Genomic DNA, 25,691 nt, shown 5'->3' with positions numbered 1-25,691 from the left:
TTCTAAATGATATAGTAATTTTAAGAAAAGGATTTTTTTTCCCCTTCAGGCATCCTGCCTGAACATCCCACATACAAATATCTGTTCTGTTCTTTTGCTGGAATTTACATATCCATTTATTCTAAATGATACAGCAATTTTAAGAAAAGGATTTTTTTCCCCTTCAGGCATCCTGTCTGAACATCCCACATACAGAGAGAATACTGGGGACTGTTAGGCTGCTCTTCTATCAATTAATAGAGCAGCTACTGCACCTGCAAATGGGAATCAGGTAAGCTGCTGATCACAAAAGCAGCTGCAGGCTCTCCTTAGCCACACAACCTACAGAATCAAAAAATCATGAAGGGTGAAGAAAACCTCTAAGAGTATTGAGTCCAAAGTCAAGTCCACAATAAAAATGTGTCCCCAAGTGCCACATCTGCATTTTTTAAAATACCTCCCGGGATGGTGACTCAACCATCCCTGGTTGAGCAGCTTCTTCCAGTTCTTGACAACCCTTTTGGTAATGTATGTGTCCTAATAACCAATCTAAACACTCCCTACCCCCAGCACAGCTTAAAACTTGAGGCTGTTGATTCTCATCTTCAACAAATACTTCAGCCCTAGAAGCCAGCCTGACTCTTCAGGACAAAATACTTCCCCAAAGGCCATGGCAGAGTAAGATGCCCAGCATACAGAAGATACATCTAGAAATTCATACCACAAGTTCAACAAATTACTGCAGCTATTTTTGTTGTTTTATAAACAACAAAAAACATTATAAAAACAGAAAAGAGCAAAAAAAATTATATAAAGCTCAATATAGATTATATTCAACTTATCACTAGACATAGCAACTCCTATTTAGACCAAAACTTTTAACTAAGAAATGGAAATAACTCTCTTATTCCAGTGTTTTGTCTCAAGGCAATAACAACCAATAACATAATTGTGCTCTGTAAAATTGCTGATGATTTTTCATATTGGAAAATAAGTCAAAAGTTTGGTTTTCTTACACTTCTTCTAGTGATGAGTAAAAAAAACCTGAGGAGCAGAGCAAAAAAGACAATTCATTCAAGGCAATTAATTCAAAATAATTGATACCATTAGGTTTACCTGTCCAGTTCAGACTCCTGTTCTCTGGGCTGCTGTGATGAACACAGATAACCAGTGCTTAGGAACATGGATTTTTTTTTACTGGAATTGCTTACCAGCACTAATCTTCAAGGCACACCATATTGAAAAGGAAGGCAAACAAAAAATGGAGAGCTAAGCATTTATCTTCAGCTGTAAACAGGAATACCAACTGGTATAACGCCTGCCACGTACAATACATTTATTGCGTGATATGCGGCATAACAAGCACCAATGCAAATTATACTAAGAAAAAAAAATCAACTCACTATTTCTAAATTGTTGTTAAAACACACCCAGAGCATACAACAGAAACATTAAAGTAATACACTATGCATTTTGATATATTTTTTAGATTTTTGTATTTAAATTATTGCCTGACTGCGAGAAACATCTAGGAAACATACACACAACTGTCTGTAACAAATCCAACCAATTAAATCATCTCAGTTAAGGTTCATTCCTACGTATAAAAGTAACATGAAAACACTGATGAATGATGGAAAATACCTACATGAAAGATTTGCATTATTACTTGCTCTAAAGTTTGTAAGTTCTGCGAATGAATTATCAACATAAAGTCTTAAAAATATATATTTTATTTGTTATTATTATGAGATTCCCATTGTCTCCTCCTAATATGTTCATATGTGAATTGTGTGCTAAAACCTGGAAGAATTTCCACAAATTAATTGCTTGCCTCTTTCTACTAAGATCATGAAACATTACTGGCAGCAGTAAAAAACACTGTTCATTAATTTTTATTGGAGGGTGGAGGAGGCAGGAAGAGGGTACTAGGGTCCAGGCTCAGAAGAAAACAAGTATTAAATAAAAAATGAAACCAAATGCATTTTTTTGGAGTGTGTACGCAGCCATATGCCACTAAACCTGCTAACACTTACATATACACTTAATCTTACTACTTTGAAGGGTCTAATGTCTGGAACAAAATTACACATACATTTTTCAAGGTCAGACACATGTGTGAGTCAGCCTATCACTATGAAAAATTTGTTTTTCTTGTTGAATGATTTACATTCCAGTATTCCAATTTTAAGTAAGCTTTGGCATCACCTTAGAGTGATTAGTCAGAATCTCAGAATCTGTGATGAGTATTAAAAAAACCCACTGTTTGTAACATACTTTATGGAAACTATAATTACCAAAGCTGTTTCTTTCATAATTGTCTCCTATAATAATTTACAATCCACATACAATTATGCGTTCTTTACAAAAAAATCTTGAACATGATTGTAGGAAAATGTTCTATCCCCCCTAATATTTTTATATCTAGCTGCTCAGGTTCATAAGGTGCTTCTCAAGAGTTTTCCAAACATAATTCTTCATGACAACAAAGCAAACATAGTAGACAATACAGATTAGGATTTATGGCATTTTTTTTTATTTTTAGAAGTTCTATTACAAACTGCATAAAGAATACATAATAGCTAGCTTATTTAGCGTAAAAAATACTTGTCACTGAAGCTCCACTGGTGCATGATGCTTTGAAACCCATGTTTCAGAGAGAACAATCACAAATCACACCCTTCACTAAAAGAAGCAACATGTAAAGTATGACTTGAAGCACTCTCTTGGGAAATGTGCACTGTTTAAATATATAAAAATTTACCTTTATGTGCCAAAAGAAGCCCTTCTCTTCCAGGCTTGGAATCTTTACCAATTTATATACCATCTTCACTGATTTTTCTCCCAGCAGGAGCCAGCAGCAGCAGCAGCTGGAGGAAGCAGTTTGCCTCCCTTCCTCCATAGCAAGGTCAAAGAAAGAATAGGTCAAGGTTTGCTACAAGCCAGAAGCCCCAAAGCCAAGCTCACAGAAAAGGGGCTGCCAGCACCCTCTCTTCCTACAGCTCTTCCAACTCCAGGTACTCTCCAGCTTTCACTGCTAACAACTGAATTTAACTCAGGTAAGAGCACAAAGATTTCAGGCATACATTGCAGACACAAAACCCAATGGATTTGTTAAGAAGGTGGTTTCTGTGTAAGAGTTGCTGAGTTCAATATCCCTCACTACTTGCTATATAAATCTTGCTCAGTTTACAAAAATGTATGCCTTCTCATTAGAGATCTCCAAACTTTCCCTTTCCTTTCCAGGCAAATGGTCTGGATGATCCCATTTTGATCATATTCTGAGAAGATAAACACCATGGGTATAGCTACCATGTCTCATCTTGGGGGGAGAAAAGGTAACACTTAATATTTTCTACCAGCTTCTTGAAAATAAAGTTGAAGACCAGACCAATCACCTGGCCCTGAGTATTCTGGGTAACTGAAAAAAATTAAAACTCCCTTCAGAATGTTTTGATCAGCAAAACAACAAATATTTCACAATGTTTATGTTAGAAGATCTTCTAAGATAATAATATTACCTCAGGAAAATCTACTTCTTCCTTACACACAGCAAGATTCCTTTAAAAAAAAAATCACCAACAGGAACAATAATATAATTGAAAGGAGGCACATATTTTTTTTTTATGTCTAATCATCTTCTAATACCCTTCCAAACTGAAAACTATTTGAAAATATTAGGAAGTCATAAGACTGTAAATACAATAAAGCACAAGCACAGAGACCATCTAATGGGAAAATCAGAATTCACCCCATGGAAGGATTTATTTTTTTTTTCCCATTGACCCAAAAATTTGATAATATTTGAGAATAATGTTCTGGAGACTTCTGTCAGACAGCTGCATTAGAGACAAGATATTCAGATCTTAGACTCCAAAGTAGCTCTGTAGCTCCCTGAATTAAAATTATCAAATTCAGATTTTTAAAAAGTAGCAGTAGTTGACAAGAAATGATAAAAGTACCGTACACAAAACAAGAAATACATATAATACTCTGCTGATGCAGTGGAGAATATTCAAACTTCTGGTTTTACACAATTGCACAGTTCTCTCTCTTCTAGATCTTTCAAATTTCTAGGACATTTTTATACAGAAGTAAAATGATGTGACAAAGCAGACATTGATAAAGTTTCTTCAAAGATAGACTCCAAAAATCTAAGTTGCTCTGGTGTAATGGGAGAAATATTCTCAGAGAGAAATCAACAGAGAGATGATAGCCAAATAGGGTGCAAATAAATGTCTTCTCTATGGAGAAAGGTCCCACAGAGTTGTGCTAAAAAACACCAACCTGAGACTGAAGACGTAACAATTCACTGTCTCTTACAACTAAAGAAATAGTAATTACTTCATTCCTCTTCACATTGAGTACAGAAGGAAGCAGAATAACAAACTAGCTGAATGCTTGGCCTAATTTTGTGGGGATTTTTGTTCTTTATGCTTTTACAGCAGCACAATCTACAGCATTTCTTAATTCAAACTGCAAAGAGGCCTCTGCCAAATGTGGTCCCCTTTTTCCCTTCTACCCAAGCCACACGTTTGCCGTGCTTTATGTAGCAGCTGTACACCAGGAGAGAGAGAAAATCACGCAGCTGATTTTGCTGGGTTTGTCTTTGGTGAGTCCACAGAAGCAGCATATGAGGTGGGGGGGAACCCTGGGTTCACACCTTCACTTAGAATAAGTTCTGTCCTGTGAAAAATTACAAGATATGCAAGCAGGTGGTTGGGAAAAAATAGTTGAAAAATGGAAAATGTCATAAATTTGACCTTCTGGTAAGGAGATTATAAATATATTTTTTACAAGCTCCTCAACTCACACAGGTTCACAGTGGGTCACTGAGCTGAGGAATTTCCTCATGCTCAATACCACAGCTGGTGTGAGGAGTGAGGGAAATGGCACAGCTCAGGGAAAGGTCTCTTTTGGAGGTGGACAAGTTACATAGTTTGCTTGCTTACACACCAGCATATATAAAAGAAAGAATATGGTTAAATACTCCATTAAAATTATTCATAATAGTCACAAACCACTAACTTTTCTGTATAAAGTCAGGAAAATTAATGAAGACTAGAATATAACTGAAGAAAATTTAAAAACTCAAAAGTAAATGAAAATTATTCACCTGCAGAAAGTATTTTGTTTAGCTTGAAAAGCATATTTATCTAACATGCAACATTGCTGGTTTACAATTGTGTACTGCTCATTATTTGAGACATAGAGAATAAAAATAGGTACCCACTGAAAAAATATTTCCATCTCCACACTTCTAAAGTAAAATCTACTGCTTGTAACTTCTTCATAACAGATGACTCTTCAAATGTAATTTTTTTGCTCCAAATATTGCATATTTATCAAATCTTATGTTCACAAATATTGTACTAAAGAAATCACTTCCACATTAAACATTTTTATTTACAGCAACTTCTGTAAAGCAGAGAATTTTACAAGGAATGTATTGATTTTGAGATAATAATAAATGGAAGCTGTGTTATCTGCGTAGATTTTCCTCAGAAATAGGATCAAGTGATAAAGTAGTGTTGTGATTTGTAAAGGTCACATGCTGGTAGATCAAATCAATCTTAATTTTGAGAATGCCATAAGATTTAAAAAAATTCAATTTCTAAGTGCTGGATTCTTATCAATACCTAGCTTGAAAGAGCAAATCATACCTGTAGCTCTAATTAAGATATTTTGATGAATTCACTGTATTAATTCCTACTCCTGGGATGGAAAACTGTTGTGAAAAGTCTGTTTGAAGCAAGGTTATCTTTTTACTCAGATATTTTATGTCTCCATATTTACTCTAGCTCCAACATTTTTTCCAGTATTGTACTATTTTTACTACTAATAGAAAAACTGCACACATTAAAAAAAATGAAATAAAAAAATTAAGCAATTGCAAAAATCTATTTGTATTTGGATTTAATCTATTTAACAATATTCTGCAAAGTGCATCTTGAACTCAGAGTTTAAAAAACAAGCCTTTAAGCTTAAAGGAAAAATTCAGTACAAGATAAACAAAGGACAGAGGACTGCTCTACCTCCTTTGAACCTCCTAAACATGTTTCAAGAGAAATGCCATTGAAATGGACAAACAAAAGACTATGGTTTAAAAGAAATACTTGTGTTCAGTCCTCCTGAAATTACTAATTCTTAGATTTGAGCAGCCAAGTAGAATTTCAGCAGCATGAAAAGTGTCAGTTCTAATTTCTTTATTTCATGAATATTCAGAACACACATCTGAAGGAACACTTACTCAGAGTTGTCTGTTTTGTATGAAAAATCTAGCAAAACACTTGCATTAGCACAGCCTTTAGGCAAAGGATGCCTAGACAGACTAGGTGAAAAACACTGCATATTTATTTTTTTAATTTCCCCAAGCTTAATGATTGCTTTAATAAAAGTATATTGCTGTTCTTTATAAATAAATATACTAGAAATATTCCATACTAGAAATACTTCTATATTTATGTTCTGTATGATGCCTGCTGAGGAATCTGTGTGAATCGCTTGCATTAAGACTTCAAAAGACTTTTTTAAAGAAAACAAAAACTGCTTATGGATGTCTAATAGCATAACTACAAAATATAAATATCATCCTAGATTCTTTCCCATAATAAAAGTTTTATGCCTTCCAGAAATATATATATATTTTGTAAATCTAGTAATCAATATCATCACAAACTGTTTGGTAGTCATTGATCCTGGTCGCAAGAAGGCAGCAAGAACACTTAAGATTACTGACATCCTTTTGTCCAGACTGGAGGAAGTTTATTCCTCTTGCTTACTTGCAGATCCCAGATGCCCAGGTGTGGATGCCAGCCACACCAGCTAGCACCAGTATGTCACAGTCATTTAGCACCTTTAACTTTGTGATGTGAAAAACACCGAGGTGTCTTTAGCCAGGAGCGCTGCAAGTCACACCTGCCAAAGGCAGAGCACTGTTCTGAGCACAGCTGCTGGAGGCTCTCCAGTGATCCTGCCTGGGACAGCATCTTCCAGCAGATGGGAGCACAGGCAACACACACAGCTGGTGGCTGTAGGAGCAGCTCTCCTACGGGGAGTAGAAAAGAGGACAACAGCAGCTTCTCTGGAGCTGAGAAGATGCTTGCACTGTTGATGACAAAGTGATGGCAAGGAGCAAAGCTTGGTGTCTGCAACCCTGCCACCGACAATATGCCACTTACAAACCAAGAGGAGGGAGAATGTGTTCCCAAGGACAGCGCAGACACTGGGTAGGAGCAATGCAAGCAGCCAGGGAAGCTGAGCATCCATCACTGTATCCAAGTCCCACAGTGAGAGGGGGTACCTTGATGTGTATGATGGGCTACCTTGACTGTCAGAACAACTCTCTTAGGGAAACAGCAAGAAGAAAGAAAAAGTTGAGAAAAAAACATGAACAATTCAGCAAAGAGGAGGGAAAAAACCCTAACTCAGAAAAAAAAAGGGTTGTCACTGAGCAAGAGATACCAACTTCCAGAAAAGAATACGGGAAGTTCAGCTAATCACTGTCTGCTTCCTCTAGGACTGTATTCACATTAGAATATCCCATTCTAGACCAATAATGAAAACAGAATAAAATGAATTGCTTTTTCTTTACCCCAAAATGTAAAGTCAACATAAACCAATATTCCAGATTACAATACAAACTAATTTAATCTTAGTCATATATTAAACCTAAAATTTTATTTCAAAGTAAGTCAGTATTCAGGTAAGCTTAATGAAAATAATAACTGTATGCTTGTGCTGGCAGAGATACCACAATTTCATACTCTTATTATGACAGAAATTTTTGACCCCTAACTATTCCAAGACAGGGTCTTAAGGATAGTTTATCACTCTTGCCTTTATATCTAAATAATAAAGAAATCACTATCAGAGCATTGCAGTGTCTGTGTTAAGAATGCTTAAACTACTTTTCTGTTTAAAAGGAGAGCATTCATTCTGCAAATTAGAAGACTAATCCCTCTTAATCATTATCTGCCTGCACTGTGGCTACTAAGGAGATACCAAATTACATCTGAAAAAAACCCATCCAGATCTCTGCATACTCATAAAATATTGAACTACTATATACGATAGACAAAACATTAAAGTGGAAAAATGTTCCAACAAAAACCAAAATTTTCAACTTTTAAACAAAGTAAGAGACTTTAATGTCTCTCAAAAGCTTCTGGATAAAATTTGTCACTTGTACTTGAAAATTTGCTAACACTTTGTAAAGGTTTAGACAGAATTAACTTCAAAACATAATAGCTTTCAGAGCTGCTCTCTGGTCAGTCAGTGGCGTCTAAGTGAATTTGTCATGACACGTAAACACCATTTTGGAAGGAACTGGTTCTCCTTAGTTCACATTTGAAGCTAAAACATTTTGACTGAAACAAACACAAGCCTCCAAATCGGCTCTGACCTTTGCAGAACTGATCACCTCTTCCCAAGTTCTGCAGCTGTAGCTAGCAACAACACGCTAATGACCCATTTGCCTGTATTCAACAATCTCCAAAATGCCTCAACCCTTGACACTTAAAAAAAAAGCCCCACACTTTCTTTGGCTGGAATTTGATGGCAGGAACATTATTATCAGCTCTACAGATGTGACAGCTGATACAGGGTCAATATAGGTAAGGTTCATGTTCAGAGTTAGAGCTGTTGTGGCTGCTCAGCTCTAGGGGTACCGCAGCACCACAGCTCAGAGCTTGCTCCCTTGTCTTTGCCCCTTGCTCGTGGTGCAAACTGGCAGCTGCTGCAAGATCCAAATGCTGAAGGACTGTACGAAATGTCATGTATGAATCACGATAAATGTACTTGCACTTTAAAATCTAACAAATGAGAACAACCACAAACAACTTAAAGTTTTAAGAAAATTATTCACCCAAATAAGATGATAGAGTAGCTGCAATAAAACAGCCTAAAAATATTTTTAAGCAATATGCATGACACAAGAGCTCCTATTAAAATTCACTTGACTCATGTAACTCATTCACTGACTCATGATGTGCTAAAATGAAAACTCCAAAAGTAAAATATATGAGACAGCATATTCAGATTATGGGTAAGAGAGAATGGTTTCATATTGATACCTGAAATTAATTGGAAACCAGCCAAGTTATAGAACAGTCAGAAAAAGAATGAATGCTTCTTTCATACACTGCAAATACAGAGACAAAGAAGTGATGGAGAGAAATGAAACTGTCAACACAGGAAGTTCAGACCACAGGGTACTAAAAAAATGCCAATGTTATATATAGTAAATGACATTTCCAGGTAAAGGAAAAGTATCAGTTGAGAAGTTCAGGATCAAACACACTACCAAGGTTATTCATGGAAAGTCTAAATAGCAACTATACAAGAACAGTTGATTTGTCCCCAGGAGAAACACATTCACGCGAAGTATTTAGAGGGAAAGTCAGAACCAGCAGGCAAAGAGAACAGAGAAGAGTCATTAAAGGTGTCAAGGAATATGTACAGCTGAAAATCACAAGCACAGAATTGTCAGCTAGCAGCATAATTTAGATCCTGTGTATAAGTAATAGCAAATGGCCAAGAAGTGACCCTTGTGAGGACTCAAGAGAGCAAGGGTCTCGTCATGTAAGAAATGAACAAATATGCACCTTTTAAGAGATGTGTAGAAAAATGTCAACAATAAAAGGATAGGGCGGGCAATTGGATGAGAGACTTGCAGAAATACAGCAGTTATATAAGGAGAAGAAAATGAAAGAAATAATACCTGCACAGAGACTGCACATAGTTTCTCAGAGCAGTCATCATTATCCTGAGTTAGGTCAATCTCAAATGTAATTTCTTAACAACTATTATGGAAAAGACTATGAATAAAGTCTAACACTGACTTCTCCTTTTACTATGAAACAATTCATGATAAAAATGTTCCTTAGCTGGAGGAATTTTATATTGGGCCTTCTAGAGACATGACATCTAAAACTTTTATTAACTGAGCAATCTAAGCCAACTCTTAGAAAGCAGAGCAGCAGGCAGAATAGCTCACTCCAGATACTGGGTACATGTACCTATTTATTTGAATTACCTAACTGGATAAAAATTGTAATGCAAGAATATCACTTGTCAGCACATATCAACTACAAATGGTGCGGCACATTTCAGGAGCAAACCAGAAGACACTAAGCATCTGACTAACTAGCAACTCAGTCTATGCCTAGGGTTCTGCTCAGAGCCTGAACAGTTTTTAGATTATCTTCTTCAGTTTCTCTGAAACTAAAGATTTGACGGAATATGCATAATATCTGAAGCAACTAAGCTGTCATCACAGGAAACATATAACAGTTAATTATTATATACAATACAATCACATAACAGTAAAAAACACTTTATGAGAAAATGGAATGACTACCAACTTGCTCAAACCTACTTCAAACAGTAAGAAAATAGTACCTGTTTTAAGAAAGAAGTCTTAACTAATGGCACATTTTGGTAAAAACACTTTTGGGGGTTTTGTTTTGGTTTTTTTTTTTGTTTGTTTTTTGGTTTGTTTTTTTTTTACTATGCAGATATTGGTTGAATATTAGGGGATGCTTTACTGCCTGGAAAACAGACACATGTGACATCCATTTATGACCTATGTTTGTTTGGTATGTCCTACACACAGGTTAGAGGTGAAAATGGGAGAGGTCTCTTCAGTCTTGCACTTCTTATTGAATTGAGCAGAGGCCATCTAAACAAGCATGCCTGTAAACCTGGAAACTCCTGCATCCTTTTGCCAAAACTTTGCCTTCCAAAAAACCCACATCAAAGCAGAATACTAGAAGCTGTCTTTTATTACTGAGATCAGGAGAACTGAAACAATAATTTAAAAAACCAAACCAAAACAAAACTAAGAAGATAAAAAAATAAATGAAGATTTAAAGGTTTTAAATCACAATGATGCATAATATGCACATAATTACAGAGCACATAAATACACAACATCCTAATATTACTACATTTAAGTGTTCTATAAGGATATGTGTATGATACATTGTGACTTAAAACATTTTAATTCCTTTGAAGAAGTTCCATAGCTTTAAAACCTACTGCAATTTTGCATGGCTGCTGCGTCTTGCATTCCTCAACATGAAGTGACAGATTCTGCAGAATACTCACTTACTAAGAGCCTTGGCAGAACATGCAGGCTCTGATTTTATTGTGGGATTGTAACTCTATTTACATATTACCAGACCTTCTGCTTAGAATCATGGCATCAAATACTACAGCAATCTAAAGAAAAATTTTTGTTCAATGATTTTTCTCACTTCTGAACCCCTCTGCTTAAAAATCTCAATGCTTTGAAGCATCTAAAAATTGTTAATGTTCAGTACACAAGACATCTCTGCTGTATTGTCAGACCGAGACCCTGAGGATAAATCAAAAATACAAATATCTTACTGAACACAGATATTTGTATTTTACAGGACAGATTTTTAACCCTGCCTCAACTGGTAAAGACAAACATATGCTAAGTACTTATGCAAAAACCTAACATGAATAAATGTTCAAGAATATACAGTATATATGTACCTACAAGTTACATGTGTAGCTGCTCAGACATAATACTCTAAGAATAATCTTACAGTACTAGATTAAAAAACCAAGATGAAAGAATGAATATTGCTTATTTTCAAGTTTTAAACAGTGCAGGTTTCCAAGCCAAACATGAAAGCTGGGAATGTAACATATTGCTCTGAAAACACTGAATAAACCAGCAAAACAGGGAAAGTTTGTTAAAAACACAGATTGCATCATATGCCACAAGTAGGAAACTAGCTTTGCCAGTGTTTGAAAACCAGCAGCACAACGACAAATAAAACCCAAGTTTCTTTTTATCAAACATTATTTCAAGTCAGCTGATCGTGAAAAACAAAAGAATAACTCAATTATCTTTCATTCTCAAATCACAATGGAGTAAGTACAGGTATCAGTTTATGTATCATGCAATAAATCAGCAAATCTTCTCTGTTATAAGTGCATAACACTAACATCAGTTCCATATTCAAATTGAAACGGTTACTGTAAAACAGAATAAAGAATTCATCTAACATCTTTTCACTGATTTTATTTACAGTGTTTCTTGCTGAAAAAATGTTTGCATAACATATAGAGCTTTGCTATTAATATACCACAATTCTGCAGTTTCCTTTCAGAAAAAGCAATGCTTATCTCAAAAACAACCCCAATCTCCCTACTTTGTACCAGGATCTCAATGGGTTCCACAGCCAAAGACATCAGACTCTCTTCTTCAATAAAAAAGGCATGAGAAAAAAATTGGAACAGCAGAGATATCCCTTTCCCATCTTCTCTTCATCTCTGCCAGTGATTTTCATGAATCTATGCTACTAATTAAATGGACTGTCCAGATGGGCATTCCATTTTCTGGGCAGCTTAGCACCATAACAGCCTGGTGCTGAAGCCCTTCCTGCTTCCTCCACACCATCTTCTGAGGGTGCACTGTGCCATCCATGCTGCAGGACCCAAAGGGCACAGGAACATTCTCAGCCCAGCTCTCCTTAACGTGGTGGCTTCACTCCACTCTCACAACACACAGACACTGAGTGGCCATGTGAACCAAGAACTGCTAATGTCAGACTACAAACATGGATTTCAACTGCTGACAAAGAAATCAGACTTATAGAAAACCAAAGAGACTGAAGCCCATTATCACCCACCCAACTCAATAAAAGCAGCTTCATCCTCACAGGAAGGACAACTGAACAGTCATCTGAAATATAAGTAATCTTTCACTTTCCATTGCTCCCTGAAGAAGAAAAATAAGTTATTCTTCAGTCCCGAAAGCTTCAATCGAGGAATTTCACAGATATTTGTATTTTTTAGTTTGTTTACTGCTTGTTTTTAATCAAAAACTTTCCAATGTGGTAAACTGATGGAAAGATAATTCTGTTTGAACATCACATTACTTTAACTGGTAGTCAGCCTTCAAAAATTCCAGTTATTCAAAGAGACAAAACTAGCTTGAGAAGTAAATACATTAGTAAGAAACAATCAATCACAGAGAAATAAAACAGAGGCTAAGAGGAGGATGGTACTTTCAAGGGAGGCAAGCAATCCACAGAAAGAAATCTGCTTTAATAACTACATTTGCCAGAATGCATGGACCTAATTACGGTTCCAATATACATAATGCATTCAGAGACCTCAAGTAACAGACATTACTACCTGGCATTTCCAGCCCAGTTGTTGAAGTATACTGATTGTAAGCATAAATGTTCATATTACAAAACAGGCAGATGGTCTGCTTCACCAGAAACATTACAGTCTGACATTTGTTATCAATTGTACTGATTTAATACTAATGAGAGTAAATGGAGACAGATTTGCAAAAATCTGTCTCTTGGGAAGATATATGTGTACCTTTAAAAATCTTTTACTTCATATTTATCATGCTATGGTAGCAAGAGGAATAATGATATATTTTAATAGACAGCACCACTCTGATATTTGCATGGAATATTCAGGCCAGGAACCAAAACCTACCTGAGAATAAATTTCTTCAGGAAAAGAAGCAGAAGTGGTGCTTCACTAACTCTGCCACAGCAGCAAACAAATCACCATTAAACACACTTTTTATGATAATATAAAATACCATTATATCCACTACTGAAACTTTTGTTCACAAGTTCAGCAATTTGAAGATAAGCACAGCCAGGGTAAGTAATGCTTATTCTCCAAATGCTGAAGTGCTCTGCCCTTCCTCAGCGTGTCCTGTTGACTGCATGCTCACTGTGGGCAGCGGAGAGAAGGAAGAGCCAGCAGGCTCACCCCAGGACCATGAGGTACCAGGAGCCCTGAAGTGCCAGGAGCCCAAGCGGGGTTAAGCAGCACAGCCTGCCCCATCACAGTCAATGGCTGAGTTATGGACAACGGTATAAATCAGAAATCCAAACTGACAAACATTAAACGAGGAACATAAGTTATCAGTGCTTTCTCAAGCCTAACACTTCTCCTTACACTTGTTCTTCATGCAATTGCTTCAGGCCTTAAGAGCAATTAAGGCTGGCTATGTTTCTCATAACAAAGCAGCAGTGAAAGTGTTCCTTTTGAGTCAGTGTCTAGTCATCAGCACATTATCATCCTCTCAGATTTTTGCTATTATGAAATGCCACTAGCATTCCTTGGCTAGCAAGACACACCAAGGCAGGGACGCAGAGCCTCTACAACAAACCAATACCACAGCAGCTCCTTGCCTGTTTTGTTTCCTTCAGGCACCTTCTGTCCTGTTCCATTTCTTCTGCAACACTGTAGTGTGATCAAACATACAGTGATTCGTTACTTTCTCATTAATAACAGCATTAATTCCATGGAGATTTCCCAGTTTATTCAAATGACTTGGAGTACAAGCACAATTTAAGACTGAGGTGTAATGAACAAAGCATTATGTTACAATTCAATTGCTTCACTTCAATTTACGTCAGACACCAGAATTTGAGAACTGATTTGGACAGACTAATAGTGAACACCTGGATTTCTTCTTTTATAGCCAGAACTGTCAATATCATTATTCACTCACTATTTCATCAAAAGGCAATGCCTGTTTATAATCTCAGGTTAGAATACTAGGGGCTTTCTTATGAAGCAAAAAATATTTTTTTAATTATTCATGTTCTATAATAAATAAATATATTCAATATGGAGGTATTAAAAATAAGCCTTTTAACCTAACCTTCCTACAAACTATTGATAAAAAGTAGATTTAAGTGTATTTTTCATTGCTTGGAAAAACTGATTTCAGCTAGATTTCAAGACCCTGAGGGTCAGGCATGAAATATTACATTTTCCCAATTTTGTAATATTTTATAGCAAAGACATGGTCACTGCCAGTAACTTCTAAAGTAAGATTAAAACCAAGATTCTATTCCTTGCACAGATACTGTATTAGCATACTGCAAAAAATATGTACTGTACTTCTAGAGATAAAAATGCCTCTAGTATAAAGTCAAGAAAATTGAAAGTAAAGTCAGCTGTACATGCTGCAACACACTTTCTCTGAAGCTTCTACACTGGAACACAACACAAATTAACTGTCATGTTTAAGCAATTATCTTCTATCAAAACGATCAAAAAACTAATTTACACAAGAGATACAGTAGATGCATTTCCAATTTTCCCTCTAGCTTCCCCAAGACAGTGCAACTGATCTAAACAAATACAGTCAATCATTTGTGAGAGTGTCTATGTGGGGAAAGAGTGCTTTTAAAAATTATTATTTATTCTTAAATAAAGGGAAGAAGTGTGATCTTCCCTGTAAGGGACAGACTGGAAATACAGAAGCTATGTCAGTGAATGTTTTATGTATAGGGATGTTATCCAGATCAATATCCTACTTTTCACTGTAAGAAATTCTTCTCACAGAAAACTGATAGTACAAATGGATACTACTCAATTTTCCAAACAAGCTTTTTACAGGGTAAAGAGGGAACTAAGAGAGAAAAATTTTATATTCAGCGTGGTGAAAAAGATTTTGCTTCTTGTGACCTGGAGCAAGATGTCTGCTCCTATCTGACAAACAGTAGCATCTAGAACATGAACCATATCAAGCCTGGGTTCCTAATCAGAACATGTAAACAAATCAGTGTCATTTGGCAAGGGGAGAGGGGACTGGAGTCCACAGATGACACAAACCGAGGGGAAACAAAAAATTTTTTTTTCCTTCCTTCTTTCTAGTCACTCTTGGGGAGCTACAAAAGTAGAATCTTCTAGTCACTTTTTTTTTTTAAGTACAGGGCTGAGTGTTATTTGTACAATTTTCATACTTTTAAAGTGATTTGCTGTAATAAATTAATATACCTACACTGCTTCATATATACTCTATTTTCTGCATGCAATATGCCAATTCCTCTAAAATCTACCACAAATAGCAGTGCTTTATTTCGAGAAGTGACTAAAAAAGCAATGTTCAAAAGAACAAAGTCTTCTTGCCTTTTTGTTCCTACAAATATGTCTCCTGGAGATATAAACTACTTTTCTGACATACTGGTTTTTGTTTTCCCTCAATTCTTCATAAATACCATCTCAAAGCCTTGTGTTAGCATTCCTATTGAACCTAGTGCTTTTTGACTAAGAAACAAAATATGAGTAATTTCTATTCCAAACTTCATAACATTAAGCTATTTCTAAATTATTTCTTCTAAATTGAATCAAGTGCTTAAACACTGTCATATGCCAGGCAGTAAATATTTTTTAATTGCTAAAGAGAGCCAACAGGTTTTTGCTTTTTTAAATCAAAACAGAATAAACCCCACCAATTCCCTGACCTCCCCCAAAAACTGTTGTGGCTTTTGAAGCAGTGATTTACAAATCTGAAGAGCAATCATCCTAAATCAACTAGAAGAGACTGATACAGTGACGTATGAAAACAGTGATGGAGCAGTGCACCATTTAAAATACCTTCAGTTTTGGTTTTGGTTAGAAGCTAAAGCATGCTCCTTGGCACAGAGGCAGTAATAAAACAGTCTTCTCTAAAAAGGAAAGCAAAATCAGAAATTAGGAAAAAAGTAACAAATGTTCCTTGTATCACCTAGTAAACAGTTAAGAGGTGAAAATCACTCCTATGAAACCCATTTTGTTTCCCATACGGAGCAAAATCTATTCCTAAATCATGAATGGTAGAAAGTTTTTGTCAGAAAACCTGAATCTTTTTGTTCTAATTTTGAGATACACTTGAACCACTTTCCTTGGACACACACACGGTAGCAGCACACAACTCAGCAGATGCAAGTACTTGAACCAATGCTTGCAAATCTGGGAGTAAGCATGCACGGCAGCTTAAGCTTTGAACAGAAAACAGCACTTTCCTCCTCTCTAAGAGCTTCCCTTGGCTCTTAAGGCTTTTTTAAGATTTACCTGGAGCCATCTCCTGATGGTTCTGGAAAATCACCAGGTAAAAGTTGATGGCCTTCTTAGAAGCCTTCACACTTCAGTAACTAAATACATAGCATATCAGTTATGACAGTCTGCAGTTAACTTTCACTACATTTCACAATTACAGAGGTTTAGTTTGGAAATTTGATCAATACTTACACCATCTTACAAATCAGATTAATTGGTAAAAAAAGCTACAACATATTCTTTGAGACCATTCTAAGGAAGAAATTAAATATTTGTTACCCAATGTGAATGAATCTCCTGTTTGCAAATACTGATGATGGTTAATGAAAGAATTGCATTGTTAGAAGAGTCTGCAGACTATATGAATAAGTAAAAATCTGAACAAAGACAGTTAAAGTAAATTGTACATTTTATATATTCTTTAATTAGGACCCATCCCTTACTTTACAATCTATAATCCTGGCAAAACCCTGGGATTTGCACATTAACAGAACTTGCATGTCAATCTCCGTCATCTTTGAAACCAGAAAGGTGTATATGTATTTCCACACTAGGATTAAGATCAGTTTTCAAGAAACTTTACACAAGGGCAGCAACCCTATGTTCTGCTACTTCTAGCCAGGTCTGTGCCCAGCTCCTTGTCCCATCCCAAAGTTCGGGGTGTCCCTGTTACCAAGGCTCACCTAAGCTAAATATTTACTTTCATAAAGTCAGTTTTAAGGTGGGTCCGTTCCCCTGCCTGCATCTGCATTCATCCTCTCTAACTCAGGCAGGCAGGTGTAGGCACAGGAGGGACTCTGACAGCATTCATGAAACCATGATCCTCACCTTATAATCTGGCTTCATCATCTGAATCCAGGAATGGAATCCAGTGAATCTAGACGTGGAAATTGTTTCTGATGCAAAAAGTCAATTTTGCTGAAGCACTCATCTTCTCCCAACAAGAGCACCATACAAATGTACAGAGGACAGACAAGCATTGCTCTTTCTTGTCTACTCCTGCTCTTCTCCTGTACTGGTCACCTCAGGCATTTACCAGTGACATTCAGTACGTAAGTCAGGTGTCCATACAAAAATCAATTTGGAGCCTTGATAGCTAGAATTCTACTGTTTATTTCTCATTCTCCTCTTTGCAGCCAGAGTTAGGCATCACTACCAAAGGCATTTCATCTTTACTGATACAAGCTAGAAAATGTCACATTATCATACTGGTCTGAAACTTGATTTCGTGGAGAATGCAAAATAAAAATTCAGTCAAGGGTAGGGAAGCTGAACAAGACAGTAATTGTTGACACACATATGCATATATATTTGACACAAAAATCTGAATGCAGTGGTGAAAAGCAGAAGATGAAGGAAATAAAAAAATGGATCAATTACTGCCCAGGAAAAAAATCTACCTTGGGAATAGGGCCTATGACAAACACGCTCACTAAACCAGCAACTATCTGAATATATTTTTTCCCCCCACATAACATAAAACAATATTGTAGCCTTTCTCCTGCTGAAAGGCCACTAGCAGTTTGGTGTAATAGAAACCCTTTGAGAGACAGTAGTTGTAAGGCAGAATTACAGAGACTTAGTGGATCTATCCATGATTGATATAAAACTGAACATAGTAATAATAATGGATTTTCAGGTCTTATCATGTGTGTAAATTCATAAAGGGAACTCAAGGGACAGTTTTAAACAGATTCAATATTTCTTTTACAAACAGGCATATACATTGTGAAGTGTCTTCTGGCTGAAAGGCAAAAGTTTCGTTATTTGAAAATAGTATCTCAAGTTATGTTTTATCCTGTCCAGTCAAAGTAATTCTTGCAATGATTTCCTTTCCTCTTTTACCAAGGGGAAGAAATCCATGGTCTTATTGGATTCTTTCAGCAGAAATGACATTCTGGCTCCATCTAAGTGTTTTAGCTTGATTTTTCTAGAAAAAAAATGTTAGTATGAGACGACTAAACACAAAATCATAAAATTTGAACCATGTTGTCCAAATCCAATCAAATTTTGCAAGATATTAGATGTCTCAAATATGAATTTCACAGAAGACAGAAACCTTACAGAAAAAAAAAGGACCCAACAGTGACTCTTGAAGGAAGAGCAACTGCACCTTTGCCCCTTTTCCCTCAAAGAAAAGGCAATCTACTACTAATCAAAATTCATGCTCTATTTATTGAAACCACAATCACAACATTCCTAACACCACCAAAAACAATTGAAAGAGACTAAAACGAATGGCACAGTTGAGGAACATTGCAGGGAGCTAGGGCATCTAATAGTGGAGACTAAAATACATAGGGAATGAACCTAGAAAAAAAGTCAGGTTTTAGGTCTGCTACTCATCAAACAACTGCACAGTTATGGAGTATTCCCAAGTCATTGCACCTAAAAAAGAAAACCAACCAAACAACACTTGAAGAGGAGATACATCTAAAACATACACATAGATAATATGAGTAAGTCAATACCAATTAAAAAGAAGGGATGAAAACCACTGCAATTGTATTTGTGACTGGATAACTTTAACTCTCTTGGTAGCATGCAATATAGCAATGTAGATTTGGGCTGAGGTGCCTAAACAAAAGACAGAGCATATCTCTCTACATTAAAATGTCCAAGTAATATGATAAACATTGAAACAGAACAGTGGAGAAAACCTCCCACCATTTATTCTTCATACAAATAGATACTATTTGTATATGTAGGCTGTAAGCACACATGCATCCCTTTAGAGATCTGGCTTTCAAAGTAGATTTCATTTTTTCCCTGTTCTTCTAAGAAGAAAATATCATTGAGAGGAGTCAAATAAAATAAAGAGAATAACTGATGCCCCCCAAAATCTAGAGCAGATACAAATTATTGTTGACTCATATTGTAAATTGCCTGTCCACTACAAGCTTTTAGAGTAATGCAACAAGGAAAAAAAATGTTTTTCAATCACTGCCATCCATCAACTTGGTAAACAAGTAAAATGTATACTCTGCCATCTGCTAGCTATTAGTCTATGTAATCACAAAATATCATGTAATGTAATCATAAAAAACCACTATTATTACCTACTCTTTCAATTTATAAGCAAATATTTCTATCTGTCAAATGATTTCATACTAGCATGAGGCTTGAACCTTCTGCACTGCTTACCATCAATCTAGTCGTCAATCTAAGATAAGTCTGCCTCTTGTTCAGTCCTCCTGCATTTGGGCAATGCTCAGCATGGCACTGCTGTGTTTGATCCCAGAAGAAACCACATGAAGAGAAGGGCCAGTAAATGATCCAGCTGCCAAGGGCCTGAACAGTTTAACAGCAATGGCTATGGGAGTAGTCTTGCTCTTGGTCAGACTGGCTTAGATGCTGCCAAGAAAGAACAGAGTTCTCAGTTTTCAGATTATTTTTTTCTGTACCATATTCTAACTACCCTTGATATTTATCTTTAAACATATTTCCATGGGAAAGAGCACAAGAAAAATTACAGTTTTCTCCAATTACCTCTTTTTAAGGTAGAAAGAGCTGTTCTAAAATGTTTAAGTCAGAGTAAGAGTGCTTTTTTTACCACAGATTTCCAACCAAAACTATCCATTAGAAAGCGAACACATTAGTAAGAAACTCTGCAGTAAGACTAAAAAATCATACTGAAAATTTTTTCAGTGATATGTACTACTAAAATATGTTTAAACAATGGGACTTGATCTTGTTCCTAGAAATTTCTCAATAACTGAAAAGACTTCACATAAAGGGACATTCACTATTTTTACCAGCTCACAGAACTTGCCAGAGTTATTACACCATCAGACCAATAGCAACAAGAGGTTCAGTTGGCTAGAGCTAAGACATTTATTCCCTATTAACTACTTTTAATTTATGGCAGAAAACCATAACTTAACTTTTAATTTATGGCAGAAAAAAATATTTTATGGAAGGGAAGACTCTACTTAAGCATATTCTTCTTCTCACCAGATAAATGTCAAAACCACAGGTAATAGTACTAGCGACACAGAAGCCATTATTTCAGCTGTACATGACTCCCATTTGTTCCTGAAGGTGATCCTCTGCCAACTTGAGGGCTAGAATCTCCTCCTGCAGTGACAGAATGAAGTGGAACAGCATACCAGGGGAATACCTGGGGCATTGGTGGCCTACCAGGTGTCACAGTAAATTAAAATGGCAACTCTTTGAAGATAGATCCACTGGGCTAAGATTGACTTTGAAACTCTGAATGGATAAGTCTCTCAACCTACAGAAATATATTTTCTTTCTTCAGATCAGCTGTTTCAGAGCTAATTTCCATATAACCTGTCAGAAAGCCTGATTTTCTTTCATGCCTTGATCAGTAAAATTCTGTCATATTCCACAAATACTATCAGTACACCTTAAAGATACAGTCCAGGATCCCAAATCAATTAACAGTATAACAACACAGCTGCAGGTACAGGAGAAAGATTATGACTTTTAAAACACAAGTATGTATGAAGTCTGCACCAGTGGAAAGAGGAATCTTCTTTGCATCTTGGGGTAAACACTTGCAGCAATCAGGATTTTCTTTGAGGAAACTCAGTCTGGCATAGGGTGCTGCCAATCCAGTTTTTGAGCCCTTCAAGTAATAGAGGTCATCCAAACTACTGAAATAAGGAGCAGACTCAACCAGAGCTCTCAAACACATCTGTCTCCTGAATCTAAACTTGTTATCCTTTCCCAGGTGTTTGTTAAATATTTCTGCATGGCAGACTCTGTATGGCAGACTCTCCTGCAATGGAGAAGAATTAAGAGTCCAAAACCCATATTTAAAAACTACATTATCCACTCTGCAAGGTAACCATTAAAAATTATGAAATGAAATGTGTACGATGGTAAGTGGATTTCCCATTTAAAGCTAAATATTAAAACATAAAATGAGAAACATTCTTTAAGTTTCATGCATTTTGATGCGATCTTTAATTATGTGTTTGCTACAAAGTCCATGACTGATACCAGAGGAAAACAGTAGCAAGATTGTATCTGTCAGCATCACTCTCTCATTTTCTCACTTCCTAAACTTGGTGCCTATTGTATTTGATTGTGATATATAAATGTATTATATATAGGATTTATGAAATTTAAAAATTAATGCTGTCATAAAAAAGTATACATAAATAACAGAAATGAGATAGTGGTTTTAAGGTGGTTTTCAGTCTACGAGAGGTTTCATTTCTTAGGATGAGAAATGAAATCTCTAAGTCTATCCAACTTGACCACTAATGCCAATCTTTACATCAGTGACTGAAAATTTAAACGAAGTCTCCAAAAGCAAAGGCATTTTCTTTTTTTCCTGGATCAATTCTATAATTATACCATATAGTATATGACACAAATAAGGGAATATAGCGATTCACAGAAATACAAGACTTCATTAAATGACTGCACAGTATTTTTCAATTAGACACAGGCACAAAGAGAGAAATAAGTGTGCAGAGGAAGGACAAAGGGGGAAATGAAAAAACAAAAACGAAACAAAAAACCACAAACAAACCAAAAAACCCAGCATCCCAATGACAAACCAATCCTTCTCGACTATACCAATGCAAATTTCCTCTGCAAAATTTTAAAACAGGTTCTTTCCCTAAACAGTAAAGCCACGTGCCCTATAATACATGAGGAAAAGGGAATGTCCTGAGAGAAGACCATACAATGGATATCTTCAAGCAGAGAAGCTGACTTACGTTAACCATATGGTGTACAGTAAAGTCATAAAACAGCTTGCTGACATCAATTCTATTCTTTTGCATAAGAAAATATTTTTTAATTCATGACAATACCTCTTATTTAGTCTATCTAGGTATTTGTTTTTAGAATTCATAACTTCTGATTACTTCAGAAATTCAGCTCCACAGAATCACATCCAAAAGGCTCAGTTTGTAGCTGTTGCTGGTGACTGTAAAAAAGAATGCAGAAAAAATGCCTGCTTGGCCACTTTCCTGCTGCATTAATACAGAGGGAAATTTACCTCTGTCAATGGTTGACATGATTAGCTGCCAGCACTCAAACTAAAACTGTTTACTAGGCTAACAAGGCAGTGATTCTCTGAACAGTGGCAGCAGAGAGGAGCACTGCTCTATTGTCTAATGGTACAAACTTGACTTCAACAAAAATGACTGCTACATCTGCCAAACTGGCCGGAGTGAGCTTAGGCAAGTGCAAGCAAGACCACCCTGTCCTGCACCATGTCAGAACAGTATGGATAAGAGACATGCATGTCAACATAAAATTGCTTCTGGGAAGTAAAAAAAATGAAACCCAGAGGAGCGAATTGCTATTGACTCAGAATTATATTTTGATCTTGTACTGGGGTACTGGATACTCCAGTGATTGATTTATTGAACTATTAAGCCGTAAGATATTTTGAAGACAAGGAAACAGAGGTATTTGACTGAAGAGATGAAAAGTGGGATGTGATGTGCAGAGCTCAGCCACCACGCAGGACTGGAGCTATGGAGAAGCCACAGCAGCAAACTGGAGGGCAAGCTCTCAATGCCATGGCTGAAGAGCAGGTGGTAAGGAGATGGGGTAAGGTGAAGAAAATGTAGGCCAGAACTCCGCTTTCTCCCTCCCACACTGCCAAGTGAATCTCCACTAAATTTATTACTTTTTACACACAAAAAGAAAACATAACTTAATTGCCACTTGAGAATGTGTATCTGCAATAAATATCAAAGCACATGTATTTTCTCAGAAAGAAAAGGCAGCATAACCAGGAAGTAAATTACAGCTATTAATTCCCTACCCAAATTTCTGATGTTATCCATTATATGCTATTCTGTCGTGGATATGAGTTCATGACAAGTAGATATTGCTAAAGCAGCTCACTACTTTTAAGTGACAATGCTCTCACTTGAGACACCAGTTAAGGGAGAAATTAATAATCCAAGCAGAGTTCAATTTTTTACATTGCAGCCTACTTTGACTCTCCAGAACAAATGGCCAAACAAGATTTTAACCCTCTAAAAAATACGCGGCATTTTAACAACTGATAACAAATGACTGTGAACACAAGTGTAAAGTATCTGCCCTAGCTTTAGATGACTAAATAAGGAAGAGGAATATTGAAGAGTCTTGGATACAAGATCAGGACATCTATTCATATTCTCAAGAAACATCATTATAAAACCAATACTATGCATAAATTAAAGATTTACTTGCATATCCTTTAAGATACAAATAATACTATATTATCAGAAAAAAAGTATTTCTATTCAGCATTTCAGATTCAATTAAGTATTTAGTAAAAGTTTAGGTAATAGTGTACTTACTAGAACTATCTAAAGGAAATTTTTTTCATACAGCTAAATCTATAAATCATCAACTGGTTTTGTTAACAGCCCATGCTCTACCTTTCTCAGCCTGGGCTCACACAGCTGGCTGGAGTTCTTCATGTACTAGATTTCCCTTTAACATTATGTATGAATGGATAGATACATACTTGACAAAAATATAAGAATCAATAGATGATTAGCAGCACATTTGTTAAAAACACACAGGGTCCTGCAGATATCAGGAGGGTGTATCCAGGGATTCTCAAAAGTCCAAATGCCTGATTCCTACCTAATAGGGTCTTAACCCTTTTCTCTTGACAAGAGATGACTGAAACTCAGAATAGGGGCTGTGCTCCCTTTTTACAAGGCAAGGTCCATGCTTGGCAATTCAGTTCAAGCACTTTGAGTTCAAGTGGCTTTTAACAGGATCAGAGACCAACAAAAAAAATGTAAGTATACCAGGTACATAGCTGTTGTTTGCTTTGTCCCTTTTAATGGTGATCCAGTGACCTACCAAGTTAACCTTAGGTGAACAGAAGTGCTGTAATATTTTTCTATATCACAATCCATTCCAACTTCTAGGTTTATATTACAGAGAAGACTTAATTTCTACTTCTACTATGAACAGGTATTAAAGGATATTTTAAAAAAATAAGTGATAGAAAAATACACCATAAAATTTTCTCTAAAAATATCTAAAATTAATAACAGTAATATTAGAATATTTCTTGCAATATTTTAAAAACAGTTTCTCAGTCAATTGGTCAAAACTTGTAGAGCACAGTACATGGATGGTTTTTTCTGACACGTGTTTGGAATGACTGGTGTAAATGACCAGTTGCAAATTCCCCTAAGTCAGGGAAGTATACTAAACACATTGGTTTTGCTTTAAAAATACTTTCCCGAAGTACATACCCAAAGATATATTTTGGAAAAGACATACCAGACAGACTACATAAACACCTCCTCTCTCAACACTTTCATCCTAACTCACACAGACAGCACCTTAGACTTTCGAAGACATTTGCTATGAGGTATCAAGTAAACTAACTTCTTGTTCCTGAAAATACCATTTGCAGCAGTGACAGCTTTAGTTCTTTACACTTCATTAGCACTGCAGTCAAGTCCCTTTCTTCAAAAGATAGTAGTGTTCATACAGAAAGAAAAATAGTTTTCAGAGACATGAAAAGTGATATAACCTTTTGGATAACTTTATCTTCAATGACCTATGTAATTTTAGAAGCTCCTGATTAGCTAGAGGGCTACATGAGAAAAACCCTACACCTTCCCACTTTTATTTTCCCTTCAAGAACACACATAACAGCACTTTCATATTTTAACTAGATTATCAACTACTTTCAGACCGTATATTCTATAGAGTATGTATTCCCTTATAAATAATACAATTCTCAAACTATGCAACTTGATGCACACATTACAACAGCTGGTTTTTATTTTTTTTCTGAAGACAGCTGAAAATAATAGCCCTTTATAGAGATAGGTGGAAAAACCAGAGAGATGCAAGCTCCTCATCCCAGCCAAGAATGCAGACTCCAATTACAAACAGGAGAAACAAAACGT

At 36.1% G+C, this 25,691-nt stretch overlaps 1 protein-coding gene across 12 annotated transcripts in view; it reads right to left on the bottom strand.

Moving 5' to 3' along the window:
• TENM3 (teneurin transmembrane protein 3) overlaps nucleotides 1–25,691 on the bottom strand; it is a 407,967-nt gene that overhangs the window by 328,224 nt on the left and 54,052 nt on the right. The window contains exon 2 of one of the 12 annotated variants that reach the window (XM_039700049.1): nucleotides 19,969–20,178. The exons of the other annotated variants lie outside the window; for them this stretch is intronic. The gene's annotated coding sequence lies outside the window, so the exon portion shown is untranslated. The remainder of the gene's footprint in view (nucleotides 1–19,968; nucleotides 20,179–25,691) is intronic. 12 annotated transcript variants of the gene reach the window in all.

The sequence above is a fragment of the Passer montanus genome, unplaced genomic scaffold (assembly GCF_014805655.1).
Source record: "Passer montanus isolate IOZ18808 unplaced genomic scaffold, ASM1480565v1 scaffold14, whole genome shotgun sequence".
Lineage (NCBI taxonomy): Eukaryota > Metazoa > Chordata > Aves > Passeriformes > Passeridae > Passer > Passer montanus.
The sequence above is the reverse complement of the archived record's forward strand: the minus strand, read 5'-3'. Positions and strand labels throughout refer to the sequence as shown.